The sequence below is a fragment of the Crocodylus porosus genome, unplaced genomic scaffold, assembly GCF_001723895.1.
Source record: "Crocodylus porosus isolate Cpor-Errol unplaced genomic scaffold, CroPor_comp1, whole genome shotgun sequence".
Taxonomy (NCBI): Eukaryota; Metazoa; Chordata; order Crocodylia; family Crocodylidae; genus Crocodylus; species Crocodylus porosus.
This window is the reverse complement of record NW_017728931.1, coordinates 18,978,628-18,988,153: the sequence shown is the minus strand read 5'-3', so window position 1 is coordinate 18,988,153 and position 9,526 is coordinate 18,978,628. Positions and strand designations below refer to the sequence as shown.

The 9,526-nt window shown below is 40.6% G+C and overlaps 1 protein-coding gene across 1 annotated transcript in view; it reads right to left on the bottom strand.

The window, feature by feature from the left end:
* The window catches only part of PHF21B (PHD finger protein 21B), a 261,411-nt gene that overhangs the window by 72,116 nt on the left and 179,769 nt on the right, over positions 1-9,526 (bottom strand). The window lies entirely within an intron of this gene.

Here is a 9,526-nt window from a genome sequence, read left to right as displayed (position 1 = left end):
ATTTATGGAGGGCAGGAGATCTCCCTCACCCGTACCTCCCCCCCAGCGGGCATGGGCGTCCAATGGGACTGATGAAAGACCGACGCAAAGTACCCATTTAATAGGTTGGCTTTTTCCTGGGCGTCAGTTGTCAGTTGCCCCATCTGGTTCAGCAGGGGTCCAATGTTGCCCTTGCCTTTCCTTTGGCTCCCCACATATCTGAAAAAGGACTTTTTACTGTCCTTGATCCTCAAAGCTAGTTGGAGTTGAGTTGCAGCTTTGGCTTTCCTGGTATGCTACCTGCAGGACCTGACCAGTGCAGAATAATCCTCCTTGGAGATGAATCCCACCCTCCATCCTTTGTAGGTTTTTCTTTTTAGCTTTAGGAGGTCTGGTAGGTCCCTGGAGAGCCAGGGGGGCTGCTGTGTCCTCTTGCTGCCTTTCTTAGCTTGTGCATTGAGAATTGCTCCCTTGAGGAGCAACCACTCTTCCTGACCTCCCCTCTTCCTGGGGTCATGGTCCCTTAGGGCCTCACTGACAAGCCTCCTGAGCTTGTTAAAGTTGGCTTTTCTGAAGTCAAGGACTTCTATGTTGCTGACTGACTTGCCAGCTTTACAGCAGATGGTGAAGGTGATCAGCTTGTGGTCGCTCTTACCCAGCTTCCCATCAATCACTAGATCACCGATTAGGTCATCCCCTGTAGCCAGTACCAGATCGAGCAGTGCTTTGCCTCTCGTTGCCCCATAGACTTCTTGAGTCAGGTAGAGGTCATCCATGCACAAGAGGAAGCTTCGCGACCGCTCAGATTTTGCTGAGTGATCCTCCCACAGGACATCTGGGTAATTGTAGTCATCCATGACAACCAGGGTCCTGGAGCATGCGGCATCAGCCAGCTCCCAGGTGAACTCCTGGTCAAGTTCAGGACTTTGGGTGGGAGGTCTGTAGTAGACTCCCACCATTGTGTTCCCTGTGCCATGTTCCCCATGAATTTTAATCCAGAGGGTCTCTAGCCGTCCACCCTGGTCACCAATATGAGCTTGCAGGTTTATTTTCCTATACTTCCTTCTCTTATCTGTGTCATAATTGCTTTAAAAAAAGAACAGCATTAAAAAGAAAAGAAATGTTTTACTCTGTATGAACAAATTCTTCATTGTAACCTACATAAAGGGTGCATCTACACGAGATGCTACTTCATAGTGGTTACTTGTATAAACCACTAAATAAATGCACAGTAATTCAAGTTACTGTGCAGTAGCACCAGTGAACACCTTTTCTGTGATGCTATTGCACAGAAGCATTGCATCATGGGTTTTGCTATGTGATGCTACTGTGCAGTCATATCAGGCCATCCTGCAGTTAGCATCTCATGTAGATGCACCCAATATTTATTTTATATCAGTTGGGTAACGGCGATTTTTGATACCCATTAGTTTCTTTACAGCTTGTGATCACATTTGGCTGACAGCAGGTTACAGAACAATCCACATTTCAGTTAGGAAAAATCCCACTTCATTTGTTCACCTCATCTACTATTGTCCACTGCTATATGCTGCATCCTTATATATGCAACACAGATTGAAACTTGAATTGGGAGTAGAAGATTGTTATAGACAAAAGCATGTGTCAATTGTATCTCTGTAGTCAGTACTTCTGTAGCACGTGTTCATTTTCATTTTCTCTAATCTATGCAATTTATGGAAGAACAAGTTCTTCTTGAGTTTGAACTGGAGACATCCCTCTGAAGAAGAGCAAAACCTGCTAAACTGCTGCCTTGAAAGTCTGTGAAAGAAGATCTTCTCAATCCATGTATATGCATTACAGTATCACATCTCTTATGTTTAAAAAAGCAAATTAATCCAAAGAACGAGTGAGTGGAAGGAGAAAAGAAAAATTCCTTTAAAGCCACTTTTTGCCATTCTTAGATAATTTCTCTGAAATATGGACAATTCGTTCTAGTTATATTTTCAAATGAAGCTATCATTAGTCTTGTCACCTGCACTCAGGAAAAAAAAGCTCTACATGTATATCCCTGAAGAAACTGAGAGTATGGTGACTACCTCAAGAGAACAAAACCAAATCATGGTATTCTTGGGTATGAAATTTTCAGTGTAAAAAAATTAATCTTAGTGTTTACCAGATTTTTGATACTAAAGACCTATTTAAAGCGATGATGTCTGATTAAAATTTGTACAATGAAGTGGGAAAGGGAGAAGAATCCAAAATTTTATAACTCATAATAATAACTTCACTGTAACATATTAATATAGAGAAAATAATAAAAATGTATTTTACTTCTTGCTGTGTCCTTAATGGTTCTCTCTCCTTCTCTGCCCCCCCCCCCCCAACCACCCAGTTTGGACAATTAAAATAATTCAAAGAGATAAGATACACTAAATGAATAATAAGGAATAAATATTTTGCATTTATCCATAATGCTTTTCATCTCAAATTCTTTTATGTTAGTATTATCACCTCCATTTTACAAATGAAGAAATTGAGATTCAGAAGACAAGTGATGTACTCAGTGAAACAACAGTAGAACTGGGAATACCAACTGGATCTCAAAATTCTACAGTCTCATTTCACCCCAGCTGGTACTCTAGGTCCATAATGAGCCAAAGTTAAAGTGGGGTGACCTACTTGTGAATCTGACTCTAACAACTAGACCACACTGCCTCCAGGATGACAGGACTGGGTGCAAAAATACAGGGACCTTGATTACAAACATCATACATGCAATGAAGTCAAGGGGCTGGAGTTAATAAAAGGGGTAACCTGGATCAGCACCACATTCTTCCAGTTGCATCTGAATTATAACAGAGTAACCCTGTTTTGCTCCAGTTCTAATCAAGTCTGCTTCTATGAAGACTGTAACCAAGACCTCTTTCCTCACAAATGTGAGTATTTTCCATCTTCCAGAGATACCAATTATTTTCTCTCACAAACAACCCAAGCATGCCATGGAGAGCCTAGATTGAGTTTAGACTCATGTCAATCACTGGAGCTGTTCTATCTCTTTCTTCCTTCTTGGGCTTTTTCTATCCCACTTTGTCAAAAGAGCAAGCAGCTGCACATTCTTATAAACCTTTAATTAACAAGCTGAAAAGACATTTTTCTGGCAATGCCTGACCTTTAAGCACTTTGTATGAATTTATCGATACCAGCAGAAACAATAATTTAAAAGGTTATTTTATGAGTGCTGAATAGTTTATAGCAGCACTTTTGTCAAGATAAATGAGTTTCTTATTACTACATTTACAGCTTTAAGCTTTTTAATAAAAAAGGGCCATAAAAGTCAAAGATAACTTCAAGTCTCTCCTTTATCTGCAGTATACATAGGGATTCTGGTGACCCTGTGAAATACCTACGCTGTTCTACACAATAAGCTTGTAAAGACTGAGGCAAGTCAGTAAGGGAAGGAAGGCTAAAAACCAAGTTTCAGCTCATTATGAAATTGCCCATGGCTACAAACTTTATACTGACTAATCCTTATAGGGCATGGGGTAATCCCACAATAACTATTCTGGACCCTTGGCTGAAACAGGAACTTCAACTCTAACATCACCCATGCATGAAGGTTAGTGGCTACTGAATGCACATAATGGTAGCCCTTTCCCTCACCTTGTCAAACTACTTCCTCACTGTGGGTCACAACAATGAATAGAATCCACCACACTTACTTTCAGAGGGAGGCTCCTTGCATGGCCAATCCAAAGATGCACACCCAGAGGAACTGGGGCCCACTGAATTTGTGACTTTCTGGAACCTCAGGGCATCTATACACGTGTTCTGGCAGTGACGGAGGGAAGTGCTTTACTCAGAGCAGCTCCAAGAGCTGCTCTAATTAAAGCACCCAGAGAGAGTCTCATGTATCAGCTTCCCCATGCTTCTAAATGATGGCAAGGGCACTTTATCTAAAGCTCGTTCAACAACCAGCTTTAAAAAAAGCTCCCCCACCACCATTTTGAAGTACAGGGATCCTGATACATGAGATGCAGAGGCAGACTGGAGCACAGTAATTACCACACTCCAACAAACTCAATTAATTGAGTCTGCTCTGACGTGCTATAATTATAGCATGTCAGAGCAGTCTCCCAGCTCGTGTATAGGTACCCTCAACTTCCTAGGTACATGTCATGTGTTAGTACAATTTAAAGGATTGAATTAAAGATTGTAATCATCTAAAGGGGGTAGGGGAAAATAAACTACCAGTGCAACGTTCCCTAAGTAGGTAGGAGTTTGATCATTCAAAAAAGGCCCTGTAAAACAATTGGATTAAAAGATGAACAATAAAATCTGGTTGCTGCCTCTGTTTAACTACAGTATGTGTATAGGAAAGGTTTATTAGATGATGTTTAGAAAAGTCTTAAATTAAATAATCTCTCTCTACTTTTATTCAATATTGCTGAGATACTACTGCAATTGTTTGTTAACTTTTTACCACCTTGTTTTTTGTTTGTGGGGTTTTAAAACTTGTTATCTCTCTTGTACTAAACTAATGCTCTCTTCAAAGGAAGCGAGTCTCAAAGAAAAGTATTCTTAGGGAAAATAAGTGGAGAAGAAATGGCATATGAAACAGATAATGCAAAAGAAGAAAATGTGGCAGCATGAGGAATATGGAATGTAGGAGAGGAAACCTCTGAACAAAATTATAGGTTAAAAGACACCATTTGACCTGCTGTTGCAAAATGTGCACAGAGGCCAAAATAATTGGATTATGGGCCAGGAACTGGTTCTCCTGTCTATATTGTTAGGATTCTAGTTTAGCCAATCCATGTGCTTTTTGTCTTGTCACTGAAATACAGCTATATTTTGCACAGATCTCTATTTTCAATGATGAATATTACAACCCTTACATTTTTAATACCTACATTATAGGATCATAGGAAAGTAGGGCAAGAAGGAACCTCAAAGTCATCTAATCCAGTCCCCTACTCAAAGCAGGATCTTCTGTGACTAAACCATCCCAGCCAAATGTCTGCTCAATTTTCTCTTGTAAATAAGTGGAATCTCCATCCCTAGAACTTCTCTGGATAGCCCGTTCCAATACTTACCTACTCTTATAGTGAAAAGTTCTTCCCAAACTCCAACCTAAACTTCCTCTGCTGCAGTTTGAAGCCATTCCTCCATTCTTTTTATTATCACCCTTCAGAAGACTGTTATCCAATCCTCCCTCAAATTTCTTTCCTCTAGGCTAAACAATACTAGTTTTTCCACTTTTCCTTATAGTGTTATCCAGGCCTCTACAAATTTTTTTTTTATTCTCCACTGGGCTTTTTCTAACCTGTCCACATTTTTCTTGAAGCGTGGAGTCCAAACTAGACACAGTACTCCAAAGGAGACCTCACCAGTGCTGAGTACAGTGGAAGAATCACTTCTCTTGATTTGCGAGTGACACTCCTAATATAACCTACAATCTTTTTTGAAAGATACTTAGAGTTTCACTCAGGGTAAAATTTATTCATGGAACTGTTTCTAGCCATGGTTGCCATTAACTGGGTATGTTTACACAAGATGTTTACTGCAGACTAGACCGATTAGTTCTGCAGTAAACGTCACATGTCTACATGTGTGCCTCTATTAGGCTGGACTATACTAATTAACTCTGCAACAGGGTAGTACTTGTAAATCCAAGTTTTTTACTCCACACCAGCACGAGTACACAATGCCCCAGCTGGCTGGGACATGAGGGTGCTTCAGTGTGGGGGCTGCCTGCTAGCTAGACCCTCGGAACTGCGGGGAACAGCCCCAGGCTGGCAGGCTGATTCCCAAGGCCCCCTTCCAGCCAGGGCTGCTCTGACCCAGCTCAATGTGCTGTGGTCCCAGGCTCATGTTTGAACAGCGCAACCAGGAGCAATAAGTTCTAGAGTTTATTGTTTCACATCAATTGCACATGTAGATGTACCCACTCAGAAGGATCCAGTTGTGTATATTAGTAAAAATGAAAGGCCTGATTCCACATTCACTATACAAGTGTAGCAGGCTTGCCTTTTGGAGCTTGGGTTGAGTCCCATGCTTGAAACCTTGCTGTTTTGATTGGTGGAGCCCATCCAATCAGGAAGCAGCAAGAGGAGTTAAGTCACTCCCCTTTCCTGAGGGGAGGGGGAGAGGAGTTCCCTCCCCTCCACCCCCAAATCTGATTGAAAAGTGCAACACTCAGGTCTGGAAGACTTCAGGGGCAGAGCCCTGGAGAGTGTAAAAGGAGCTGCATGCCCAGCATGAGGAGAACACATCCAGGACAGAGAAGAGAGAAGAGCAGGGCTTAGAAGAGCTGAGGAGAGCTGCTCAGCAGGGCAAAGTTTGTGAACTCTCATGTTTGTAAATTAGTAGATGAGTACAGTCCTAGGGCTCTGCTGGACCCCCAGATGTTTCACCTGTTCTTCATTTGTATTTACTTATGGCTTATTTAATTTTCACCCATACTTGTGGCTTATTTAATTTTCACCCATACTTTGCTATAGTTTGTCTGTTATCCATGTTTATTCTGTGGTTTATCTGTTTCAGGCCAGATACTTACCTGCGACTTACCTGCATCTGGAGTACTGGTATAAGGTTTTATGGCATTTACCCAGAGGGTATTGTTTATGTTATTTGTACACGCACACACGTTTTCACCCATGTTTCTTTTCCTTGTGATAAAGAAATGTAAATTATTTGTATATAGTTAAGTCCCCTGACTGTCCTGGCCTGGTTCTATAGGGACGGAGGGAAACTGAGCCATCTACAGTTCCCCCACAGCACACCTGCCAGCTAACAATCCCCTTCAATTGGAGAAGGGGAGTATATACCCGAGTTACCTGGGCTACACAAGCATAACTCCATTGATTTCAGTGGGAATTTGGGGCTCACAAGAAATGTAGGATATAGTCCCAATTGTATAATTATCAGTGGGCACATCTACATGAGATGCTTACTGTGCATTAGCCTAATAACCCTGTACAGTAGTGGGACAGTTAAAAACCATGCTAAAAGCTTACTGTGCAGCATTATTAGGCTAATGCACAGTAAGCATCACAAAATAACTGTGCACCAGTGCTAATGCGCAGTAACTCTAGTTACTGTGAATTTAGTTAGTACTTTATTAAGCAAGTACTAAACTAAATGTGCAGTATTTAAGGCTCATTAATGAACATGTAGATGTGCCTAGTGGGCAGGATTCTGAATTATTCCAAGGCTTATAAACAGCACTAGAAGTTGACAGTTACTCCAGTGTGAGATACACTAATCAAACCCAAGGACAGCCAAAAGGTTAATGGTTACTTGGTTTTCAAAGCCACTTACTATGATGTTTTATCACAAACATAGTTAACTTTACAGCATTTAGATTTGTTATACATTAGGAAGATATTTTAATAACTTAATTCTACTGACACTAGTGTTGTATTTTCAAACTATTTCATACTGACTTCAATACTGCAAGGAAAAATGTTATGTTCCCACAACATGCTATAGCACTGCAAACCTGATTTTTAAAGTACAAATACATCTTTAAGATCTGGTCCTTCTCCTTGTCACAAATAAGACACCTAAAGCTATTTAAAAAATGTTTTTGTCTGTTATATGTTCAATATTGGCGACAACAGGTTTATAGAATGGATTTTTAATGTGGTAGTGACAGGGGAACAGATTGCTATGGCAACAGCAAAGATGAAAATTCTTAACCTGAATGGATAGTCACTGAAGTAATTGCAGGTTTTTTACCCATTGTACATTCATTTTACAACTTGAATGCAACATTCAACCTTGAGCTTGCTTTATATAAATGCCAAGTACTAAATGCAACCTTCAAGTTCATTTGACTTAAAGCCCCTGACCTCAATGATCACTTCTTGTTCCCAGGCTTGCTACTATTCCATTTTTATCACAAAAACTTGATCAGCAGCTATTTTCTATGCACTCCAACAGTAAAAACAATGCAAAATAGGAAACATATTTAAGTGGTCTGTGTGACATGCACACAAATTCATTTCTCCAACTATTAGCCTCTATAAAGATATTACATAAAACTTTTGAGTATAATTTGCTAAAACAATGCCTAAACTAATGAACATGCCATTTTTAAAAACCTGGGCAAAGACAGGGTTTTAGTTTAGCTTTTAGTTTATACCCAAGTTACACCTCAAAGAAGTATATATATTTTTTATTTACAGGTTGCAGTTTAATGGGGATTTCACAAGCATTTAAGAAGCTCGTGTTCAGTTTTGTAGAATATGAGAAGTAATTGTATTTTCCTTTTTTGTTTCATCTCACACTAACATTTTGTTACAAGTCTCTCTATGTTGAATTCATGAATCATAATCTTGTACACAGGTTTGTGCTATATACACTTAATCAGAGACAAAATAAGCCCTGCTGTATTATTTTGTAGTTTGAGTTTGGGGAGGAGGGAGGAAAGGATTGCTTTGTTTGGTTGCTAGAAGGGAAAACAGGAAAAGCTCCCAGGATTTCATGGATAATAGAAACAGATGCTGAAAAAGAGAGCAAGATGTGCTAGCAGAGTCCTGAGACATGCATAGGTGAGGGAAGGAAAAAATATCGTTCTTTGGATGGTATAGACATCTAGCCATTTCATAAGTTCTGTGGACTAAGGGCTCCCAAAGGCTTAGGAAGTACTATGGAATCATGAATTGAAGTAGAAGAAACAGTCATTGACTGTGATATAGGCTCCTGGCCAAGTGGCAAACTGTTTATCATCATGTAAGGCCTGATCCAATCATTACTGTATAAAATGCAAGTCTGCTGTCCCTGGAAAACTGCATCAATCCCTTAGTCACTGCTGGTAGCAAGACTGGTATCAACTCCCCCTGCCACTAACCTGCCCAGTTAGGGAATGGTCATAGTAGGGAGTGGAGGGGAGTTAGCCAATTGCTGTGAAACTCATATGGGTGGGGTTCAGGAGAGCAGTCCGAGCCAGGCCATCACAAGTTTTATCTAGAACTTGTAAAGTTGTATTTGTTTTCCCTATCAATCCTCAGGGTCCAGAGTTTGAAAAGCCTTTATTTTCCCATTTTGACTTTCCAAATTTTCCCTTCTGAGGGCAAACAAAAAAAAAACAAAACTGAAAACTCAATTTTTTTCCACTCAGCTTTTGCTCACGTGGAGTTTTGTCCAGGAATAATTCAAGAAGACCCATGACTACAGACAGTATTCAGGCAAAGGAAAGATGCTGAGAAAGGCTCCTGGCCATCCTGGTCTTCATACCACTCTGGCCTGTTACACTTTCGGTTAATCAAGACCTTTACATTTTGGGTTTTATCTTTAAGAGGTGAAACCAATGTTATTAAAAAGAAATGGGCAAACTTTGGCTCAGAGGCATAAAGCATGATCTGATCTGTACCAGAGGGCCTACCGGGGCCGATATCTGCATGGCCCGCCCACCTGTTCTTGGGCTAATTGCCCGCTTTCTCATTCACCATGCCTTGATCTTAATTTGTTAATTAGCTGGTGTCATTTAATTTCATAGACATTAGGGCTGGAAGGGACCTCGGGAGATCATCGAGTCCAGCCCCCTGCCCAAAGGGCAGGAAGTCAGCTGGGGTCATAGGAT